Consider the following 24,726-nt stretch of genomic DNA (forward strand, 5'->3'; position numbering starts at 1 on the left):
TTCAGCATTATGTCTTAGTTGTACCCTAGGATATGGGCAGTGCTGCTTTTAGATGGTAGAATTTGTTCCCAACCATATGGCTTTTATGCCAGAAGAAGTGTTTTGTGTTATTTACTGGAAGGGGTGATCATTTGCATTTGTTCACACTCTGTTGTCTGGAGACCTACCCCCCCACGGGAGCCTGATTTATTCTGCCGGACTAGAGCAGGTGACCTTTGAAAAGTACCAAAGGTGACTTTTCCAAGCTGGTGCTGGGCTTAGAGCCTCTGGAAGGGGTCCTGGGTTGTAAGCATGTGCTGACTGCCTTGAGGTGAGTGCATTTCACTGATTCTTTCAATGAAGAGTTAGTATTGGGGGGGGGGGGGGGTGGTGATGATCATCTATGCCACACGGAGGTCCTCAAACAACGAAGCGTGGACTCAGACAGAGGACAGATACTGGTGGTGAAGACCACATGCCATTGAAAAGCCCACCTCCTTCATTTTTGCAGAAATTTTGGGAAGCAAGAAAAGACACTGTTGGGAGCCTCCAGCAGGATGTCACTAATTATAGAGCAGGAAGCTCTTGGCTATGTGTCATTTGCTGAAATCACATGAGTTTGGGGAACCCTTTAAAGGCTGGAATGTGCTAGGGCCAAAGATTTGTTGATCATTTCTCTAATGACAGCATAGAGACGGATAGCCATGGGGCTACAGAGGTGGTATGAGGATATTTTGGCTCTTAGATTCTGAAAGCTCAGATTACAATATTTTAATGTAAGTTAGCTAGCTAGGCTATAGTGCAAATTACGATTTTCTGCAAAGCATCTTCACCTGTATTATCTCACTTAATCCCTTCAACAATCCTAGTTTTAAGACAAACTTATTTGGTAATCAGAATTTGAGAAACTGTCAATGGTCCCACGACTGAAAGTGATAGGGCAAAGTCTCACGATCAGGGTCCTCTGACTCTCAAGCCAGGGCTGACTTTGATGTCATGTCAAAGGTCGAGAACTTCACCACCAGGATCTTCTAACGCTTTGGATTTAGCCCATCAAGGGCGCCTCGTATCTGAGCCATTCTGCGTTTTTCACATTTTAAGGCGAGTAGTTCTATCGTCTTGTTTATCTGCATTCTTTTCCATATTGCAATTCAAAATAAAAGGTGATACCATACATCTGGCTCAAGACATCTGCTTTGACTCTAGCACAAAAAAATATTTTTATATCCATAAGAGATTTTCCACGTTTTTGAGGTTCCATTCTCTTGCACATTGTTTGTAAGAAAATTGCCAAAAGTCAAGTTTTTGTAATAGGAAAATTAAATATTAAAAAACTTCAATTCGTAAATCAGAGAAATTAGTGGGTGACTATTCTCAGTGAATGAAAGATGTGAATTAGATTATCTTGAAGAGTCTTTGTATTTCTAAAAATTTGATTTCAGATTTCTGGGATTCTCTTGAACAGACTAGCTCTCTGGTCTGTTTGAATAGATTCTAGCTGATAACCTGCTCTTGTAAAACTTCATCTCTCTAGTTCATTTCATTTTATTATGGATTCGTCTTTCCTCAGATAGTTTCCTCCTTTGGAAATTTTCTTTTTTAATTACCCAACCAATATTTGCTGAGTATCTACTCTGTACAGGGAGAATACAAGCCAGTCCGTGGCTTTAGTGAACTTAAAAATTAATTGAAAAGATGTACCACTGACTATTAGAATGGGAAAACTGGTTTAAGTTTAAGTAACATGTTGAAGAATAGAGGAGGGTAAATCTGAGGTGAGAAGACTGAATGAATTAGGGTAGAGTCCAGGCTGTTGGGAGATAGAAAGTAGACTGGTTAGGACAGAGTTCCTAGAGGTGACAAAGGCTTTGGTGGCCAGAAAGGCAGGTTAGGGGTATGACCAAGGTCCTAGTTCTATAACTATAACATAATTTTCTTCTGAATTTGACCTGTGACAAGTCTCTATTTGGAATCTCTAATAGACCATGGATTTTCTGGGGCACCTGGGTGGCTCAGTCAATTAAGTGTCAACTCTTGGTTTCGGCTCAGGTCAGGATCTCATGGTTTGTGAGAGTGAGCGCCGCATTGGGTTCTGTGTGGATAGCATGGAGCCTGCTGGGATTCCCACTCTCCCTCTCTCTCTCTCTCTCTGCACCTTCCCTGCTAGTGCCCCCTCTCTCAAAATAAATAAGTAAACTTAAAAAACAAAAAAAAGACCGTGGATTTTCTCCAGATTGCGAAAGGCAAAAGGCATAGGATAAAATTAAAGTCTGTCCTAAGAAATCTTGCTCTTGAGTAATAATAATAATCCTTTTAATTTTCTTTCTTTTTTTTTTAAATTTTTTTTAACGTTTATTTATTTTTGAGACAGAGAGAGACAGAGCATGAACAGGGGAGGGGCAGAGAGAGAGGGAGACACAGAATCCGAAACAGGCTCCAGGCTCTGAGCTGTCAGCACAGAGCCCGACGTGGGGCTCGAACTCACGGACCATGAGATCCTGACCTGAGCCGAAGTTGGATGCTTAACCGACCAAGCCACCCGGCGCCCCTCCTGTTAATTTTCAAAGTGCTTTTGTGCCTGTTGTTAGGACAGGTACTGTATCTTTCTATTATATGGTAAAACTAAGATCCAGAGACGCTAAACAGCTTGCCCAAGAAGACTTGGCTAATTGTGATGGTTTCCATAACGTTTAACCAATACATTTGAAAAGGTAATTTGACCCCTTTATAGAAATTTAAAGAATAATAATTACGTGGTAAGAGAGCATAGTCACCTGAAGCACTGTGCACAGAGTGGGGCCATGTAAGCTTGGGGCCCAGGGCAGGGGTCCTAGATATTCAGGTCTATAGTGGGTAGTGTTCTTAGTGTCATTTATCTTTCTGGTTTATTTAAAGTAGGCTGATTGTGGGGGAGCCTGGGTCGCTCAGTCAGTTAAGCGTCCGACGTCACCTCAGGTCATGATCTCACGGTTCGTGGGTTTGAACCCTGTGTCGGGCTTTGTCGAGCTGACAGCTCAGAGCCTGGAGCCTGCTTCAGATTCTGTGTCTCCCTCTCTCTGACCCTCCTCTGCTCACTCTGTCTCTCTCTGTCAAAAATAAATAAGCATTTAAAAAATGAAAATAAAATAGGATGATTATCAAAACATCCCTAGAAAATGTTTCTGTAACATTATATCTAAGTCAGTAGCTAAAATCCTTCTTAAACCCAATTATCCACCTTCTAAAATGGAATTTCCTAATGGGTATGTTTGAAATCTTGACACTAATAATTTTTGTAGTTAGTGTTTAGTGTACAGATTTCTCTCTCTCAGAGGGTGAAATTTAAAATCAGTGAGTCATACTGCCTCTCTCAGATAAGTTTTTGCTGACCATATTTTTTACTTCATTTTATGTCTTTCTGGTTGTAAGGGACAGAGTTCACTCACACCAGCATTAAGAAAGAAGGGACACGTATTGACTGATGAAACGTACTGACTCGTTCCAAGGAGTGAAGTGGTTCCAGGAAAAGCTGGACTGAGGACTTTGGGTGACAGAGTCCAGACCCTGTTTCTCTGTTTCTCTCCATGTCTTTCTAATCTAGCAAAGATTCTACTTTGCTCTGTGTTAACTTTAGGCTCCAGCAGTTTCTTTCTCTCAGCAGCTCCGGGATAACTTGTTCACAGAGCTGGTGGGCCCAGATAAATAAGTGGAACTTTCCTTATGAGGTCATTTCCCAACATCCATTAGGCCCTGTTGGGTAATAGGTTTTGCCCCTGGCCAATCACTGGTTCTCTGACCAAGCGTGTTGGCGTCTGTGTCTAGACCTGTGGGGAGAAAGGAGTTGGGTCACTTGACTGATAAGTTCACCTGAATCACATGGAGTGAGAATGGCAGGTTCCAGAAGGAGAAGAGCTCTTTTACTAGGAAGGAGGAAGGGGTACTACCAAGGTAAAAACAATACGTACTCATTACAGTGGTCTTTGCAACGTGTGTATCATTATAAGACTCCTATAAAACCAGTCGGGGGTCGGGGAGGGGGTGGGTAAAGCATCAGTGAACCCTAAATCATTGGTTCAGTTTTCCTCAAAAATGAATATAAGTGGAAAAGCCCAATTGTCTAAATAGTTTATGCTTGTTTGAAAAGGTCTCACCATCTGTAAAATGGGATAATAGTAGCTACCGTGTAATACTTGGGATAATTCAATGAGATATGCAGGTGAAGTACTTAGCATTGTTCCTGGATCAAAGTAAATACACAGTAAGTATTAGCAGTTGTTTCTTTACATTAAAATGATATGGAACTACCATCCCCCCAGACTCATCTCACTGGACTCCTGCATGAGCCAGAGTCCATCTAAAAGAAGTTGCCCAAGCCTGTCTGCATTCCAGTTCCTGAAATCAGGGACCACGTTGGACAACCAGCCAGTTGTTTTGGAAAACAGATGGACCTAGGATCAGGTGAACTGCTCCTGTCATGAGCAAATTTAAATTTGCATTCCTGTCTTGAATAACCAACGAAATTTTCTTACCCTCTAAGGGAAGATGACTAAAATATGGGCTGCAATATGTTCTCTCTGGCAAATGCAAAATGCATGCCATCCAGGCTTGCTATACATGATTGGGTGGCTATTAGTGGATCTCTGCTAAAAATTAATTGTGTGGCTGCTTTGCAAAGTTTAATAGTCATTTGGAGACCATATGTTACTGGTGCAGGTAGCAGTATTTCACTGAATTCTATGCCAAAATGTGAAGTCACATGGAACATATGGTATTTTGGCCTGGTCATAATCAAAGGTCCTGGAAACGTGATTGACTGAAACCATGGGGGTACATACAGAGTTAGAAGACTAAATTCCAGTGTCAAGGTAACATTGGCCTATAGTAATGAGTGCTTTTTATAACCCTGGATATTGAAATTTTAATCTCACTTTCCAGACCTGGAGAAGCACTTTCCTGAGCCATAGATCCAGTCCCACTCCCCAAGCAATGTCATGCATGCCCATGGTTTTAACTCTTGTCTGTACATTCATGACCTTCTAATCATGGCTTTGGCTCAGGCCTTGCTCCCAAGTTTCTCATGACTGCCAATCCAGATGCTTATCAGATTGACCCTCCTGTTTGTCCCATGGGTGCCTCAAATTCACTTCACCCTAAAGAGGAACGGTGACCTTCCTCCTGGTCTACATGTCTTACTTCCATTGGTGGTAGGACCATTTTGCCTGTCATCCCAGAATTCATTGTTGACTCCTCCTTCTCCCTCATCTACCTTGTTCAGTTATCTCCAGGTTCTTTTGCCTCTGCTCCCTCATTTCTCTGTGATCTGGCCCCTCCTCCCTTATCCCTCCCACTGACTGTCAAGTTTATAATCTCACCCACCTGGGTCTCTGTTTCTACTCTCTTTTCACTATGTCTAATCTTCTGTACATACATTTTCCGGAGTGATATTTATAAAATGATTCTGATTTCTCTAGTAATTAGATGTAGGATTTTCTTCTAAAATGAAGGTCTAAAATCCTCTGATTATACTTGATTATACCTGGAATAAAGCTCAAGCTTTTTATTTTTTAATTGAGGTAAAATTGGTATATAACAATATAGAAGTTTCAGATATACAACAATACAACTTGGTGTCCATATGCACTACAAAGTGGTCAAGCTTTATAACAAACCACATTAGTTACTTCAAGCTCCAACCTCTGCCTCCCTGTCCAATCTCACTCCCACTGTTCCCACCACGACCCCTCAGAATTGGTGCCCTGGCCGTGTTGGGCTCTTCCTGCTCCCCATAAATAACATGCTGGCTCAAGCCTGTGCACCTGTGAGTGTGCTCTTTCCACTACTTGGACTATGGCTCTTTCTACCTTCCTCACTTTTTCTTGTACTTCATTTATATTTATATTTTCTATCATTTCACTTATTGATAACACTGCCATATGATATTTGACTTTTGTATCTGTTTTCCTTAACAGAGTAAGAGTACATCAACAATATGGAGTATTTCTCATCCATTCATCCAACAAATATTTATTGAGTGCCTACTGTCTTTTGGACACTATTTTAACATGAGGGATACGGTGAAGTGAACAAGACAGACAAGGTTTTTGTTGTCCTTGAGCTTACCCAGGGAGAGGTTAAAAAAATAAATACATTGAAAATACATAGAAATATCAGGGAGTGATAATTGCTCTAGAGCAAATTGAAAGTGATGGTGAGGAAACCGTGGTTGGGGGATAGCTTTAGAGTGGGTGATCAAGGGAGCCTTCTGAGGAAGCTAAAAGGTGATTGGCAAGAAGAAGGCAGTGGTGGAAAGTTGTGGGCAAGGCATTCCAATCAAGGTAAAAGCCATAGAACCTGAAGGAATTTATCTGGTCCCAACACCTTGCACTGTTCTCCATATATTCAGTGAATGAAAGTATTGATCCATCACTTCTGGCAGTTTAGCACAGGACCAGGCTTTGGGGAGGAAGTTGAGGTGAGGAAAACACACGAGTCTTGTTCCAGAGCTTCTATATCACAAAGAAATACAATTACAGAATACGTTGAGGTAACACCTCACAACCTCGTGAGAGGAAATGGTCCCACCTTATGGGCCACAGTACCAACAGTGCGTGGGAAGGAATTCAGAGAAGTGGTCTGGGAGGGGTAGGGGAGGGCGACCTAGAGATCTAGTTATGACAGGGTCTGTGGAGGAAGAGGACATCAGGCCATTTTGAAGGATGCAGTTTTTTCCCCCTTTATTGAGATATGATTGACATATACATTGTGTAAGTTTAAGGTGTACAGCATATTGATTTGTTACACTGATATATTGCATTATGATTACCACTTAGCATTAGCTAACACCTCCATCAAGCACATACTTATCATTTTTTTGTTGTGCTAAGAAAATCTAAAATCTCTCTCAGCAACTTTCAAGTGTATAATACAGCGTCATTAGCTATAGTCACCATGCTGTATATTAGATCTCCAGAACTTACTCATCTTCCAACTATAAGTTTGTACCTTTACCAGTAATCTCCATTTACCCCACCCCCAGCCCCTGATAACTGACACTGTACTATTTTCTGTAGGTTTAGCTTTTAAGACTCCACATTTAAATGATGCCATACTGTATTTGTCTTTCTCTGTCTGACTTACTTCACTTAGGGTAATGCTCTCAAGATTCATCCCAGTTGTCATAAATGGCAGAAATTCCTTCTTCCTTGTGGCTGAATAATATTCCTGTGTGTGTGTGTGTGTGTGTGTGTGTATCACATCTGCTTTATCCATTCATCCATCCATGGAAAGTTAGATCACCTCGGTCAGCCAATGTCTTAGGTAGGTTGTTGTGGTTAGCCAATGTCTTGGTTATTGTGACTAATGCAGCAATGAACATGAGGATATAGATACCTCTTAGAGATCCTGTTTTCATTTGCTTCAGATAAATTCTTAGAGGTGAGATTGGGGCGTGTTTCTTTTTAATGAGGGAGAGAAGGGACGGAGTATCTTTCTGGGAAAAGAAAAAAGGGATCAGGGAGATTCAGGAGGAGAGGATTATGAACCACTGTGGTAGATGATAGAGATCCCATGAGGGCTGAGGTAGGGGTGGGGAGGAGGGACTGGTAGGAGAGGATTTGCCTTGTGGAGGAGGAGGAGGAAAGCTTTTGGAGCACGTTGGAACCAGATGAGGGAAGACATTGCAGATGCTCCCATGAGCACCTGTATTAGAGCCACAGGCATTTAGGGGCCTGTCTGTGTTCTCGCATGGGGACTGACTTAGCCGGTGTAAGGGTTGGGAAATTTAATTTGGTGGTGGTATGTAGGGGAGACAGGGGGGAGAACACCTATTTAGAATCACATGCTTGGGGGCGCCTGGGTGGCTCAGCTGGTTAAGCGTCCAACTTCAGCTCAAGTCATGATCTCACAGTTCGTGAGTTTGAGCCCTGCATTGGGCTCTCTGCTCTCAGCACAGAACCCGCTTTGGATCCTCTGTCCCCCTCTCTCTCTGCGCCTCTCTCTCTCTCAAAAATAAATAAACATTAAAAATATCAAATGCATGAACTCTGGTGGAGAGTGAAGAGGCAGCATGGTGGTGGCTATGGGAAAAGTGGAACATGGATGAGTTCAAGGGACATTCTGAAGGCAGCATCATCAGGACCATAGGATAGATGGATGGTGGGACCCACGCACAGGGAGCAGTCACCCAGGACTACAGAGTGTTGGATCTGGAGCTTCAGGGAGTGGTGCCAGGAACAACTTCAGAGCCAGAAATATATTTGCAGAAGAAAAGGGCTGCACTTAGCTTAGGACCACCCAGTTGAAGGTGTGGAGGAAATAATGGGATTTCCCAGCAGAGATGGCTGATGGGCAGTTGGATATCGTAGGCACTTAGGTCAGTGATTCGATTCAGAGAGGCAGATCTGGGAATGAGACTAGAAGCACAGGAATCCAGAAGAAAGATCGTAGAGGGAAAAGACCAGAAAGCCACACTTGGGCAGGGGGAGATTTAGAAGCCATGATCAGAAAAAGTTCATATTATCTTGTGATACAGGCCACATTTGTACCAGGTCAGTGTTACCTTGACTTTGGCATTAATTTTCCTCACATTAAATGTACCACGTGGTCTAATTGAAGCAACCTCAGAACTTTTTTAAGTTTGTGTATTTTGAGAGAAAGAAAGAAAGTATTAGCACCAGAGGGGCAGAGCGAGAATCCCAAGCAAGCCCCTCACTGCCAGTACAAAACCCGATGCAGGGCTTGAACTCACAAACCACGAGATTATGACCTGAGCCGAAATCAAGAGTCGGATGCTTAACTGAGCCACCCAAGCGAAGCAGCCTCAGAATATACTAGATGCGGCGGGTTAAATGCAGTTCCATTAGATGACTGCTTCTCCCAGATTGCTGTAGGGCACAGGCGAGCTGAGACTGCGCACATGCCCACTGTCACCACCCCTATGATGCAACTAGACGTATCGCGCGTGTGTGTGTTCTGCTCACTACTTACTGCTACATAGCAACTACTCCACATTCTGTGACTTAAAACAACCATTCTGTTATGCTCACCAATTCTGTGGGTCACGAGTTCCAACAGGTGGCCGTGGTAATGGCTTATTTTTGCTCTATAATGTCTGGAGCCTCACCTGGGATGAGTGAAAGTCTGGGGTGACTCAACAGCTAAAGTCTGAAATCTCCCGGAGGCATCTCCACTCTCTTGTCGGGCACTGGGTGTTGCCATCCGCTGGACCGCAGCTGGTTTTTTGACCACAGCATTCTTGTAGGAAAACTCCACATGACCTGAGTTTCCTTACAACATGGCTGCTTCAAGGTCGCTGGACTGTTAATGTGTAGCTCAGGGCCTCAAATTGAGTATCTAAGCTCACAAGGCGGAAATGTATCACGTTTTGTGAGCTAGCCTCGGAAATCACATGGACTCACTTCCGCTGCATTTTTTTGGTTACAAACAAGTCACTGAGGCTGCATTGGAAGGGAGAGGATATAGACTCCACCTCTTGGTGAAAGGGAGTTAACATGGTTTGTGACATGTTTAAAACGACCACAACGAGCATTCATTCTATGCAATTTAATTTCGTGGTCTTTGAGGGTCTTAATTACTCACAACTTGGCTATGGAATTTTGCTCAGAGGGAGCATTCCATAACTATTGATGGAATATTACGTTGGTATCAGAAGTCCATTAAAAATTTTTTTTTCCTACTGGCAGAAAGTTACCTTTGAGTTTTTAGATGTTTATCCAAACTCTAAGCATTTAGAGAGTAACACACGGTTAGCATTTCTCTGTTATGCCTTCAAAGAATTCCCAGAGAAGGTGTGAATCAGGAACATCTTCATCTGCCTTCTCTGTGACCTCCAAAGTTCTCTGATTTTGTCCCCACTGATGATTGGGACTAATCATAGTAGTAGTTCCCGTAGTGTTGCCTCTTTTCCATGCTTAGTGTTTGAACTCATAATTTGTTTTGTATCTTTATTGCCCATGTGTCAAAGCAAAAGGAGGGACATAGCTTGGTATTAGGACTGAAGTGCTTTCTTTTCTCATGAGGAGTGTGAACATAATTGAGCTGTAATGAACATAGCTGAGGCCATTTTATAGGGATTAATGACAAGGAGAATGTGTTCATGGCCCGAGGCTTAGTCTTCGGTCATTAACCTAGTTGGTCATTAATATTGTCTGGGAATGCTTTATGTTAGGCCATTACAACTACGCCATATGCTGCTGGAATTGGGAACATGAACATTACCTGTATCAAGTGTTATTTGTTTCCTCTCCATTCCCCACGATTACTGAACAAGGCAGCCTTTTTAATACACACTCTAAAGGCATGAAGTACCAAGGACAGAACAAATTTGAAGCTTCCCTTCCCTCCTCTCCCCTCTTCTTCTTTTTAAAAAAAAATCATTAATGGAGGACTACAATCAGAGAGACATTATGGTGAGCATTGAGGATCTGTGGGCATATGTGTAAATACCACCTGGTCATTGATCTCAAGAACTTTAGAGTGTAATTGGAAAGGCCATTAGAAAAACAATTCCAATGTAGTGAGATAAATGTTAGGACAAAGAAATCGCCAATGTGCTGTGGAGTTGAAGAGCATAGAACAAGAACCACCACGTGGCACTGATGTTTCAGGTGAGTTTTGAAGGATTAGAGGTGGATAGGTGGATGATGGTGGTGGGGAGTCCCAGGTCCGGGAAAGAGCCTACACAAAGGCAAATGGAAGAGTTGCATGTTCCAACAACTATGTAACATTTTTGAATGGGGAAGGCAAAAGGGAATGGAGGAGAAGAGGCAAAAATCCTGGCTAGGGGTAGACACAAACTATTTTCTGAATAAATGATAAGGAGTTTGGACTTGACCATAAATTTTACTAATAGGCATCGATGATTTGAAGCAAAAAATGACACGTTCAGAGTTGAGATGTGGAAATACCACTCTAGAGGTAATACGGAGAATGGATTCAAAGAAGGGATGACCTGAGGAGAGGAAACCGGGTAGGAAGATACGGAGGTCGGCCAGGCCAGCAGTAACGTGGGCTTGAAGTAGTGGTGAGCCAATGGGAGTAGAGAAAAAGGCAGGGATGAGCAGTTCAAGTGGGAGACAGAGGTGGGTGGTTTGTAATGACTCCCATAATAAGTAAAATGCCTGCTCAAACAGGCTTTAAGATAGGGAAATTCTTTAGTTCATACTGAGTCCAGAGGGGAAGCCAATTCTAGGATCTGCCTCTGGTCCCACATTCACCTTCAGTCCCCTTAAGTCTTTTGGCTCTGTTCTTATCTGTGGGCTATGTCTTCAGGATGGCTTCCCTCACGTGGTCACAAGTTCACTGCCATTGGCAACTTCCTTGTTCAAGCCTGGGGGGGAGAGAAGAGTCTTTCCTTAAAACAGGAACCATGATTTCTTCCTTTATTTTTGAATGGGTCAACTCAGGTCATCTCCATAGGAAAGCCAAGCACTTACTGGCTTAAGCATGAGATCTTGAACTAGTCATTAGCCAAGAGGCATGGAATCACCGTGCTTGGCTTGATGTATCTGCATCTACCACTGAAGCTTGAAATTGGGTCAATTCTTACTACCCCACATAAGAAGGAAGGAAGAAGGGAGTGTGGTTGCTGCACAGACAACCTACATTATCTACAACTGGAGCACAGAAGAGGGCACTCAACCCACTCAGGACAATGGGAAGATGAGGGAGGTCGTTATGTAGATTATAGGTTTCTTTAGAGCGGCAACTGTGTCTCATTCACCATTGATTCTTTAGCTCTTAGCTCAGTGCCTGGCACATAGCAAGTGCTCAGTAAGCATTTGTTGAATGAGTAAAGCCTCCAAGAAGTGGTATCTGAGCTTGAAGATGCAGATCAGGTGACAAAGTAGAGAAAGGGTTTCAGGCAGAGGTCAAAGTATCAGCAAACGTAAAGGACCATGCAATTGCATGATACATTTCAGAAAAGTCAACGAGTTGAGATGCAATAGCAACTAAAATCCAAGACAGGGACAGGCAGAGGCCAAGGTTGGAGAGGTTAGGAAGGACTATACTCTTGCTGAGGAGCTTGAGCCATATCCTATAGATACTGGAAGGTATCTGAACAGTTTTGGGCAAGAGAATGAAATAATCATGCTGTGTTTGTATAGATCACTCTGCCAATGATGTGTAGAAAATGGCTGTAGGAATATGAGTAAGAAATGATGAGATGAGATCATCAGCTGATGAGATTTTAATTTGGCAGGTGACGCAGGGCAGGAGTCAAGGATGACCTCAGATCTTTATGTTGGGAAAGGAAGCAGGTGGCAGTCACAGGGGAAAAACAGATTTAAAAGCAATAATGATAACTTCATTTTGGACAGTTTCATCTCAGAGGCCTGTGAAAACTTCTAGTAGAGGTGTTTAGCCATGGTTGGATGTATGTATGTGAAGTTGGGGGAGATTTCTGGACTGGACATACATATTCAGAGTCATTAGTATGCAGACAACAGAATAAGGGTGAAGGCCACCAGGGGGAGTGTAGACCAGGTGAGGCCATGAGTCATGGATGAGGCAATGGAAGGATAGGGAATGGAAAGAAAGCCCATGAACGAGGCAAAGAAAGAAAGTCAGAGAGGTGGAAGGAGGTCCAGGAATGTATACTATCTTGAATGACAAGAGAGCAGAGAATTTCAAGAAAGAGGAACGATGATCCTGACTCCCAGAAAAATTAAAGGAGTGAAAAGCTGAAAAATCCTCATTAGATTTGCCAGTCAGGAGGGCAGCAGTGACCTTCTGGTGAGATGCCTCATAAATGTGGTAAAATCAGGAGCCAGGTTGCAGTGAACGAAGGCAGAATAGGAGGTGAGCAAGTAAAACAGAGAGGAGAACGTAGGAAAGCAGGAAAGCAGACATCGGGTAGTAGCCAGAGGAGGGGTAGGGAGCAAGGAAGATATCTGGGAGATGGGGAAAGCAGGAGCATTGTTAGAGACTCAAGGAAACACGCTCAGAGAGATTGGAAGGTGAGCACTAGGAGGGGGTGGGAGGGAATGTTGGCCATGCTTCCCCTGCTGGTTCCAAGATGGCTGCCCCAACTCTAAGCTTCACGTCCTTCACTCCTGTGTCCAAAAGCAGAAAGAAACGGAGCAGTAAAGAAAGCTCTCCTTTGTCTCTGTGTTTCTATCAAGGAGGAAAATTTCTCCCAGAAGCTCCCCAGAACACATCCCATTATTTTTAACTGGCCAGAACAGAGTGACTTACATGACATGTTACTGATAGGTTTACTTGGCACCCGCCAACCGCCCCCCCCCCCCCCCACCGACAACCCCTCTCTAGAAAGTCTCCTAAACTGTAGAGGCGGGGGGGTCTCAGGACTGCATTTCCCAACCTCGCTGCATGTGACTCAGCTCCTACCAAGCAAGCACACCAGCACCAGATCGGGGAAGGTGAGGCGACTGATGTGAAGTGGCAGTTGGAGATCAAACGTTCTTGCAAGCAAGGTGACACAGTGTTGAGGTTCTCGGGGATGAGCTTTGGCGGAGCTGCTGGCGTTCAGGCTCCAGGGTCAGAGGCGGCGGCTCAGTGACGCCATAGGTTTCCGCTGTAATGGCCTCTGGGTGCGCTTCAACATTCACCGTGGTCTGTGGGGAATGGTTTTGGTTTTCGGGTTTTCCTATATATTCTTAAACTACTGCTTAATTTAGTGTAATAAACCCCTTTCTACTTAGGCTATATTCGGGTGGGTTTTGTTGTCTGCAACAAAGAACCCTGAAAAACACACGAGATCACCCCGGCTGTAAGGGAGGCTAGGGAAGAGAGCGGCTGTCGTTTTTAGGCTCTTGCAATAGAGAAGGTGGCTCAGGGTAATGGCTGCTGTGTAGTGACCCGAAAGAAATGTGCTAACAGTAAGCGTGGATGTAGATGAGTTTGTAAGGAATTCGAATAGACTAGCTGAATGTTTGGTTTGGTACATGAGGTTTTTAGGGGCATACCAAAATATTTAAAATATAACTGTCATTCTCTCAAAGTGGCCTATGTGAACGAGACATTAGTACAAAGCCTAAACCTTTTCACCCTCCTGTCGTTGCTGACAATAGCCTCTGAAACCCCAGTCAGGCTACCAGTCCAAATCCAACGATGACAGTTAGGACACAGAATCCGCGGAACAACAGGGAAGGGAGGAGGGAAGGAATAACCATTGTGTCTTTTTAATAAATATCAGAATCTCAATCATGGGTAATTTTTTTTTAAGTTTATTTATTTTGAGAGACAGAGAATGCAGAGGAGGGGTAGAGAGAGAGAGAGAGAGAGAGAGAGAGAGAGAGAATGAGAATGAGAATATCCCAGGCTGGCTCTGCACTGTCAATGCAGAGCCCAATGCGGGGCTTGAACTCACAGACCATGGGAGAGTGACCTGAGCCAAAACCAAGAGTCAGATGCTTAACTGACTGAGCCACCCAGGTGCCTCCCCAGTCATGGTTATTTGAACAAACCGGCAATATGGCGAAGATGTTTTTGAAGCTCTTGGTAGATACCTAGCCGTGCGATTTTTCATTCCCAATCCTTCCGACCACTAACACCATTTTATTTGCAAATTAATTTTTTTGGCTGGTTTTTAAAAATAGAGATACTTTTACATGTTATATATGTATGTGCTACCCTAGTTCCTTACTCCTTCAGACTCTCGTGTATCCTTCCAGAAATTCTGTATGTATCTGCACCATCCTTCCTTGTCAATCCCTGTAGTGCTACCTCATCCTTTTTAAAGGTTGTACAATATTATATTGTCTGAACGACTCATAATTGGTTAATCAATCTTGCACTGATGAACATGAGGCTATTTTCAGTGTTCTGTATTTACAAACAGCCCTGCAGTGATCATCCACGTGCCTCCATCGTTTTGTAGATGGCTTGAGTATACCATACGTAGGATCTATCCCTAGGTAGAGAGTGCTCAATCAAGAGGATGCCATTTACGATTTTTACAGATACTGTTGTATTACTGTCTCCAAAAAGCCATGTTGTAAATTTGTTTTTAAAAATTCTACTTCCTTGGGGGTGCCTGGGTGGCTCAGTCAGTTAAGCGTCCGACTTGGGCTCATGTCATGATCTCGCGGTTCGTGGATTCGAGCCCCGCGTCGGGCTCTGTGCTGACGGCTCAGAGCCTGGAGCCTGCTTCGGATTCTGTGTCTCCCTCTCTCTCTGCCCCTCCCCTGCTCATGCTCTGTCTCTCTCTGTCTCAAAAATACATAAAACATTAAAAAAAAAATTCTACTTCCGAAGCTCTAGGAATATAAGAACCAATTCTTATCTGCTGGTAGGGAATAGAAGGATTGGAGGCAAAGTAAACTATTCTCTAAAGGGTATTTAGAGTCTTACTGTATAAACAATTGCAGCATTAAATGTCTGCAAAATTCAAGTGGCAAATGAGCAGTGAATATCAATTACGCATCTGCTGCATTTCAAAGGCAGATGGCCTTTTAATTTTATATCCCAAGAATTATACCCAAATTTCATTCCCTTCTTCAGATTGCTCCCCCCTCTTTTATTTACTTGCACTGAGAAAATGGTTTATTGCGCTTCTCACATATTACATTACTTTTGACGTAAAGCACAAAGAAACCAACTTGTGCGTTTACTAAGTAGACATCTGAGGTTGGGATTTAAACCCAGTTTGTATATATTGAGTCTTCATAATTGTCTAACGCTAAGGAGTGCCGTCTAAGAAAACCGTCCCTACTTTCGACGACCTTACAGTCAAATGGAGAAATCAACCTATAAAACTTGAATGGTTAAAGGCCAAATAAAAAAGGAGTATCTAAGTGCTCCGCTGTATAATTGACCTATTCTTTTATGGCAATACAAAACCCCCAGCATGAGAGCTGTCAGGGATTCTAAGAAACGTGGGTGTTGGCTTAGTTTTGAGGGGCAGGAGGGAGAAAGAAAAGCAGGGGGCAGTTTAAGGTGCCACCATGAACAAATGGAAGGAAGTAGGTAAGAACTGGCAGCGGGAGAGCCTGTGGGGGAGACACCTGAAGCAAGGTTGGGTGGAGGGGGTGGGGCCACGTGACAAAGGGCCATGCCTGGTGGGAAGAGTATAGGAAATAGTGGAAAATGAGCGTGATGTACAGGAAGGAACATTTGCAGGGAGGAAGACAGGTAATGAGTATACGCCGAAGAGCTCTGTAGAATTAAAAGGGCTCATGCTCCGTGGGCTCTCACATTGGAGGTGAACCCTTCTCAGTGTCCCACATGTAAAACGCCATCTTTCTTATGTTCCCAAGTTTTGTGAATTTATTTAAGTTTGCCCAGTCTTGAGAGCATAAGACAGCTATTTTCCAGGACCTGGACAGATACTCAAGAAACATTTCTTCATGGGCAGTGATGGGAGGAAGGGATTGGAGTTGGAGCGTAGGTGGGGAGCCCAGACAGTATTTCAGGTGCCATTGTAGCAATGCACTGACGGGGACGGAGCTCAGAAATTTCAAAGCCAGTAAGCACCAGTCTTGGTGATCATGAAGAGGGTGAGGGATGAGTCTGTTAAACAATGCAATAAATATCAGTGGGGGGGTCTGCTGTGTTCACACCCCATGCTGGGTGCTATAGGGGAGGAAAAAGCTGATAAGAGATCTCCTTCATTCAGTACAGGGTGGGCAAGTTGAGTGCAAGAAAGGATGAGGCCAAATAAGGTGAGAGGCCAGGACAGGTATGAACAAAATGCTGCAGAGGTTCAAAAAGGAAGCATCCTGGCTTGTCGGGGGACTCAGGTTGACATCTGAGGACATGTTGGAGTTCAGCTTGCCGGCTGGAGGAAGAGGGGCTGGGGAGGGGGTGTCCCACCGAGAGATGAGCCAGAGCAAAAGGATGTGGACACATCACTGGCAAGAGGAATCTATCATTCGGGGACGCTAGATACATGGAGTACAGGGAAAGGTAGGAAATCAGGCCAGAAATCAGTCTTTGAATTCTGGGCTAGAGAGTTTGTTTCAGTAAGACATGAACATTTGAATTTGAGTGTCTGAATTTGTAACACATCACAATCTACTACAGATTCGTGAGCAAGGGAGTTTTACCAGGGTGAGAAGATTGTAGTGAGCCAGTCAGTGGGGAAATGATCACGACGGTTCTGAAAGACAGAAGTAACCTGCGTAGTGAAAGCAGGGTAACCTCTGTTGGGTATGGAACTGGAAAGAAAGGCCAGGGTGGTTGGACTTTCGAATGCCCACCCAGCAATACTCTAAGGACAGCAGATTTTACCCTGCTTTGGAGGTTCTCAGACCTTGAGACGACCTGAGAACCCCATTGGGAGTTTGTTTAAAATTCAATTTTCAGGGCCTTAACCTCTGAGATTCTAATTCCCTGGATCTGGTGTGGCTCCAGAAATGTGAGATTTTTAGAAACCACTCCAGATGATTGTGTTTCGGGTAGCCCAAGAATCACATACGTTGAGAAATTCTCTGTTCCCTAACGTGCTTATCTGTGAACTGGCTGTGGTTTGAATATAGGTTGGCTAAAGCACTTTTTTTTTTTTTAAGGAAGAAGGGAATGGAAGAAAAGGCAGGTGTCAGGAGGGAAATAATACTGAGTCCTTGAATAGCTCCTCAGGTACATAAAAAGTGCGCATCGGCTGAATGCGTTTTTGCCATTCTTCCAGATGTTAGCTGTGAGAGGACGTCTTCTAGGATAATTGATTTAAGGTCATATTTTCAGTTTATCTGGTTTCTTGAATCCCACACTGATCTTGTCAGTATCCTCTAATTAAGGGGTGGTGGTCTCTTGTCCCTATCCACTGGAATGGCACCAATATTTCGTAACAGTGGTGGCAGTGGTCATGAACACACTTCCCATCAGCACTTGAACGTTTTCAAAGAGTCTGCTCGTTGTTCAACCTGAAAATCAACTTAAAAGAAGTACAGTCACTCCTCAAACATGAAAGATACGTGCAGAGAGAGAGAACCTTTGAATTTAAAAAAAGAGGTAGCAATTTCATATAAAAGCTGAGCTACATTTCCTCCTCAATCTGCTCCTGCATAATTTTATCCTACTTTCTAATTATGGTAACAGAACAAGAAACATCCAGACTGCTGTTCACATTCTCACTACTTTCCTCAAGGAAAAAAACAAAAAACAAAAAACCCCACAGTATCTATGCCAGAGAAAGGGAAACAAAGACAGGATGTAAATTTTCTTTGTGTGAGTTATCCTTGGCACATTTCTCTCCTTTCTCTTCCTAAAGTCATTTAAAAGACTGACACTCACGTCCAATTAAAGGGATTTGGATGAGAAACTTGGAGTTTACAGTCGGTTCCAATCAATAGTTCAATTTGTCCATCAATAGACTTTGAAATGCTCTTCAAAAATAGTTGCATTTAACCGTGGCTGAATGATTAGAAAACGAAATTTCATTGAGCAAGATCTCCTTTGTTTGAAAGACTGAGCTTCAGAGCCCTGAAAAATCATTTTTTTCCCTTTATTATTTGTGTGCAAGTCTGTCGATTGGCCAAGGAGAAATTGTCGGATGCATCTTAGATACTCTCTAACACGGGTTTTGCCACTGACTTTCAGCATGTGTTTTGTAAAGAATCCTGTATAGAGAAGTGAGGAATTGGAGTCAGGACTCCCATGAAGAGCTAGGAACCAGAATTAGAGTTAGTTGTAAGATGCAGTTGTGGGCCAATATGTCTTTCTTACCCAGACAGTATGCTCCTAAGTTAAGGCTCCATGAGGACTAATTCTTTATGTTCTCTGGAGTTTGGGAAGGCAAATAAAAGTTGCTAAACAAAAAATGTCCGTGGGATTTCTCCCATATGATCTCCTCATTTTTGAAAGAACCTCTGTAAAGTCACTGGTCCCTGCCACACAAGTTGTCACTCTGGGAAGGGATCACTTTTGTTTGTTCCCTTTGGGTTTTCTTCTCAAGTTATCAATGTAGATGGAACAGGGCAGAGAGGTGTTTTCTCACCTCCACAAGAAGGACAAAGGGTGGGGTGTTTAGTTCTGGCTCTGGAAGGTATGGAGTTAGAAGGAGAAGAAACAGAGGATTAGCATTTGTTCTTGAAGGTAGATCTCAAAAGCACTGTGTAAATGACCCTAGTGACCACCTCAAGCCAGAACAAATGGAAGGTGTCTTATACTCATGTTCTTTTACTTTCCATGGCTCATTTTTGGGGAGAATGACTTCTCATTGGGGGCCATTTTCCTCGATGGGTGTATTAGTTCAGGCTGTCATAACAAAGTACCACAGACTTCGGGGGCTTGACCGACAGAAATTTATCATTCACACTTCTGGAAACTCAAAGTCCAAGATCAAAGTGCCAGGCAGTCGGGTTTCTGGTGAGAACTTTCTTCCTGGCTTGCAGATGGTGACTTCTCACTGTGTTGTCCTCACATGGCTGGGAGAGAGTAAGAAGGCTCTTGGAGTCTCCTCTTCTTATACTAATCCCATCAGATTAGGGGCCCACCCTTCCAACCTCATTTCACCGTAATAACTTCCATGGAAGCCCCATCTTCAGAGATAGTCGCTTTGGGGGTTAGGGTCTTGACATATGAATTGGGGAGACATAAGCATTCAGTCCCTAACAACTGGTTAACATAGCCATGCAAGGCCCAACCCCTTTCTGATGTGTTGATTTTTCATCTTTGTAGAATTGTCTCTGATTCATTGTTGGATTCAAATTTGTAGGTTTTTTTTTTTTTTAAAGCACATTTTGTTTCTACTGACAAATGGATGCAACTGTGGTCTTTTTTTTTTTTAATTTTTAATGTTTGTGTATTTTTGAGAGACAGAGTATGAGTGGGGGAGAGGCAGAGAGAGAGGAAGGCACAGAATCTGAAGCAGGCTCCAGGCTCCGAGCTGTCAGCACAGAGCCTGACGCAGAGCTCAAACTCACAAACTGTGAGATCATGTCCTGAGCTGAAGTCAGACACTTAACTCACGGAGCCACCCAGGTGCTCTGCAAATGTGTTTTTTAAATGTTTATTTATTTATTTTTGAGAGACACTGTGTGTGAACGGGGGAGGGGCAGAGAGAGAGAGAGAGAGAGGGAGAGAAAGAGAAAATCCCAAGCAGGCTCTGTGATGTCAGCTCACAGCCCAACATGGGACTCAATCCCACAAACCTCGAGATGGTTGACCTGAGCTAAAATCAAGAGTCAGATGCTCAACAGACTGAGCCATCCAGGGACCTTATGGATGCAAATATTTTATCAAAGTGAAATGTTAGAAGTCAGAAACTAACAAAGAAAATCAATAAACCATGTTAATGGCTAATAAGTGTTAATGAGTTTGTACCTAATAAAACCATTTTACCTCTTACCAACACAATCACATTTAAGCTGTTTTGTTTTTTCCTGGCTCCTACCTTAGTCATAGGAGTAGGGTCTTATTAGAAGTTAAAAATGTTTTCTTCAAAGGGTTATGATTTTGCTAAATGTTGGCCACTCTCCCTGGTTCCCCTACCCTTCTCCATCCTATGCCCCCACCTACACACCCTGAAATTGCTTTGGGTTCAGAGTTTCACATGTATAAAGTACATGACTTTTGAATTATGGATAAATCATTTTGCCTTTTCAAGAGCTGGAGAAATTGAAAATAAAAATTTTAACCAGTGGACCTTAAGCCAGGCAAGACTCTATTGAATGTTTACCGAGTTGTTACCTCTATATTGCTTGTTTTTTGTAACCTGTGCATTCCCCTGTAGGGGCTTAGGTTCAAGTTAGGGATTTATATTAAAAATACTAGAACAGACTCCCTTAACTCTTTTCCATGGAGAAAACGAGCAGATGCTCTGATCCTGTGTACCCCCATTTTGAAATTTGGAATTGGTTGGGTATTAGCATTGCCTGCTATTATAATGGCCATGACCTTGAAAGGTAATGTTGGATCTTTCTGATTTTGTCTCCATTTACTCAACTGTTTGCTACATTAGAAGCATTAACTGATTACTATTTCTGTCTCCCAGTTAGAGCAGCCACTGGGTTTCACTTGGGTAAACGTTTGCTTTTTTCCCACAAGGATAGCCCAGTGTCGGGAGCAGATATTTGCCGCCTTCTTTCCCTCTTTTTCATTTTGAACTTGGCTCATTTTAATTTTCACTCTCCTGCTTTAAAACGTGCATTTAATTCCCATCAGGAAAAACCTTTATGTGTCTCATATAACAGTTAACTTTCCACAGTCTCATTCTCTGTGTAACGGTTACGAACCAGATATTTATGAAGGTATAGCTAAGCACCAAAGGGAACCCAGCAGAGAGAACATCTGGCATTCAAGATTCCATGATTACTAAATGTATTACCTTATTACTAGGATTAAACTCTATGAAGACGTTTCCTTGGCATAAGGTGTATGTGAATTCTGATACATGCTACATTGTTATACTCGGGCCATAAATAGTTGTAATAGGTCAAGGTACAAACTTTATTACTTAAATATGCAAACTGCTTTGCTATTTTGCAACAATTTCCAGGGTGCAGTGTGCTACCTTGGAGTATTTTACTATTAGAGGTAAGTGGGACATATGAATCTCCTTCAGACACATGCATATTTTGGGGAAATGTAAAAAATGGAAACTGGTCGATTGATGAAAGAAAAAGAATAGACTCTTCTTCGCTTTTTTTCACACCAACCAAGACTAGCCAGGTGCTGTGTTTAAGTATTTGTAGCTGAAGGAGATACAATATTGCCTTCATTGATTTGGGTTCTCCCAGAAACAGCCCCTGAGGCAAGGTCGGGAGGGCAGGTTGTTTATTTAGGAGGCAATTTGAGGAAATAACTTGCAGGGAAGCTGGGAAAGAAGGCAGGGAAGGAAAGGCAGCCGCAAAGGGAGGCATCCTCAAACCAGTTTCCACAATAGGCATCTGCCCCTCAGTGGGGAAACTCTTGGAGGCAGTGTGGAGGGCACTTCAGAATTATCCCAAGGCTGGGAGAGGCAGCTGGGGGTATTGATTTCCTAGTTCTCCATTTGTCAGTGGTGGGGGGCTGTTCTGGGGTCATTCATTCTTCTGCACTTGTAATATCCTCTGTGGGGAAAGAGCATTCTCCCGCTGCCAGGCACAAAACCCTTGGGCAGAGGTTTTAAGCAGGTAGCAGTGATGGAGGAGGGGATCTGGTGGGACACGGAGAGTGACTACCACAGTACCCACGAACAGAGCAGGCACTCTGGTAGCTGGACTCGACACGTTCTGAGGCCACAGGAGAAAAATGCCATGTCTCCTTCATTGATGGCAGTCTTTGCCCAGCTGGAAGCTAGGATTCCCACCCGTGAGTGGTAAATAATGAGAGGCTACCTATAAATGCTGAGAGTGAGATTATCCATTTTTATTAAAGCCACTGCTGTCAACATCACTAATCGTTAAAGAAATGCAGGTCAAAACCACAAGGAGATAAGACCTCGCATTCATTGGAATGGCTACTATTAAAAAAGAAAGACAGAAAATAACAAGTGTTGGAAAGAAAGGAATAATTGGAAGCCTTGTGGGTGGGGGGTAAAATGGTGCACCTGCTGTGGGAAACAGTGTGGCGGTTCCCCTAAACACTGAAAACAGAATTACATGTAATCCAGCAATTCCGTTTGTGGGAATATGCCCCGAAGAGTTGAAAGCAGGGTGTCGAGGAGATGCTCTCACACTCACGTTCACAGCAGCTTATTCACAACAGCCAGAAGGCGGGCGTAACATAAGTGTTACTGATGGAAGAATGGGCAAACGGAACGCGGTCTGAGCATACAGGGGGACACTAGTCCATTTCCTAAGGAAATTCTAGCATGTGCTCTGACACGGATAAGCCTTGAGGACATTGTGCTATGTGAAATGAGACGAGTATTGTAGTTTGCCACCTCTGTGCAAGGACCTCGAAGAGTCACATTCGTAGAATGATGGCTGCCAGGGGAGGGGGAGGGAAAATGGCTTCTGTTGGCCGCACACCTAGTCCCTCTACCTTTTTACTTTTAAGTCTTAGACCTTTGCATTCTGACTATAAACGCTGCCTGTGTCAGCCCCACACAGCTGAATTCGCTAACTGCCCACGTGTGCAACCTCAGACCTACCCCAGAGTCCTGACCATCCTGAGAAGCACCTGACGGGTTTCAGTGCTTCTTCCTTCTTGCCCAGGAGGGCTTGGGATCGAGGCACCCTTCCCAGTCCAAGGACCCAGTAGTCAAGTTGCCGTTACTGTGCGCCCGCTTCGGGTTTCTCTCCGAGCGCTCCCCGTGTTGCCAGGCCCAAGCATCCACAGTCCACGGACCAACAGCAGCATCAGCACCTGCGAGCTTCCGAGAAATGCAGAATCTTGGGTCTCACCCTGACCTACCGAGTAGGAATCTGCGTTTCAACAAGAACCCCGGTGATTCCTGTGCCCGCTAACATGTGAGAAGCAGTTGGGTAGACTCTGAGAGCAGTGGTTCTCAACCCCGGTTTTGCGTGAGAATCACAGGGTTGGAGGAAGATTTTAAAACATTGCCAGTACCCTGAGATTCTAATTGTGTTGCCGCGGGGTATTGTGTAATCACAGCTTGACCATTTATTGAATAGTGAATATGTGCTAAGCGCTGTTCTAAGTAGACGTCCGTACATGTTAAATAATTCAGGCCTCACGAAACCCTATTGTTATCCGGTACATGCTGGAGGCACGGAGTAATGCAGTAATTTGTTCAAGGTGCCTGGTACAGTTGGGACTAGAGTCTGACTCCAGAGCCCGTGTTCTTAACCATTATGCTGTTTTTGAATAAAGTCAAAATACAGAGAGGATCTCAGGGAATACATTACATACAGTCAGGTTTTACTCTGTGGCCCCTTTGCTCAATCCAGGTTGACTCTGCATAACATAGAAGTTTGGTTTTTTGATGGTTAAGACTTGTCCCCACCCGCACCCCCTAAGCCAGCTAGTTTGGCCTCTGGTGGCCAAGCTAGAGTAGGCTTCCAGCAAGAAGAAAAATTGGGAGACGATGAGAACCCATGAAGGGGCCTAAGAAGGATCATCAGAAGCCCTTGTGTGAAAGTCAAAGCTTTACCTCCTAGGCGAGCTCTCTTCTGTAGCCGCCTGGCCTCTGAAGCAGCCACCTGGCGGTCTTGTTTCCCTACTTTTGTTTGGAAAACACTCCTGCAAATTACTTTTCTCTCACAAGCCTTTCCTTGCAGGCCTCCCTGGGTCAGTTGATGCCCTGCTTTTGCTACTTGGTGAATTCTGCCAGCCGATACCCAATCATTCAGGGTTCTGCAGGCAATTTCTAGTTGCCATTTTTAAATCATTGGCTCAGTTCCTCCCCCTTTTGCATTACCTCATTGATTTCACTGCCCATAAATCTTTTCTGATCCACTGTGAATTTAGCATTTCTAAAGCCCACCCTGATGTTGGAGCACATGAAAATGATTTCTTACGGGAAAATAAGAACTGTGCATTGAGCGTGGTTGTAGCAATTAGTCTTAAGATTGTAGGAAGAAGAAGATATTTTCAAAAGATGATAGGATGCACTAGGCACTAGGTGTTTTTTATAGCCGTCAATATAGTTGAGTGAGAGTGAGGCCTGGGGGTATACACAGAAAACAATTACGGCTACTAAGAGGAGACCTCTGTCTCACACTCTGCCCTCTGCCTAGGGGACTTTGCCTCTTTGGGCACTTGGGAGAGGGACAGTCCCCACCACAGGCCATCCCAATTCTGACAGGAATTGCAAGTTCAAAGTGTTCCCCAAACGGCACTCGGTTTCGAGAATTCTATAGTAGGACTTAGAGAACTCACTGCAAACTCTTACTTATAGTTCGGGTTTATTTCAGTGAGAGGATAAAGCTGAAGACCAGCCCAGAGAAGACACTCGTAGGG

General features: G+C 43.6%; 1 protein-coding gene across 1 annotated transcript in view; it reads left to right on the top strand.

The window, feature by feature from the left end:
• FRMD4A (FERM domain containing 4A) overlaps positions 1–24,726 on the top strand; it is a 614,411-nt gene that overhangs the window by 3,548 nt on the left and 586,137 nt on the right. The window lies entirely within an intron of this gene.

The sequence above is a fragment of the Neofelis nebulosa genome, chromosome 8 (genome assembly GCF_028018385.1).
Source record: "Neofelis nebulosa isolate mNeoNeb1 chromosome 8, mNeoNeb1.pri, whole genome shotgun sequence".
Lineage (NCBI taxonomy): Eukaryota > Metazoa > Chordata > Mammalia > Carnivora > Felidae > Neofelis > Neofelis nebulosa.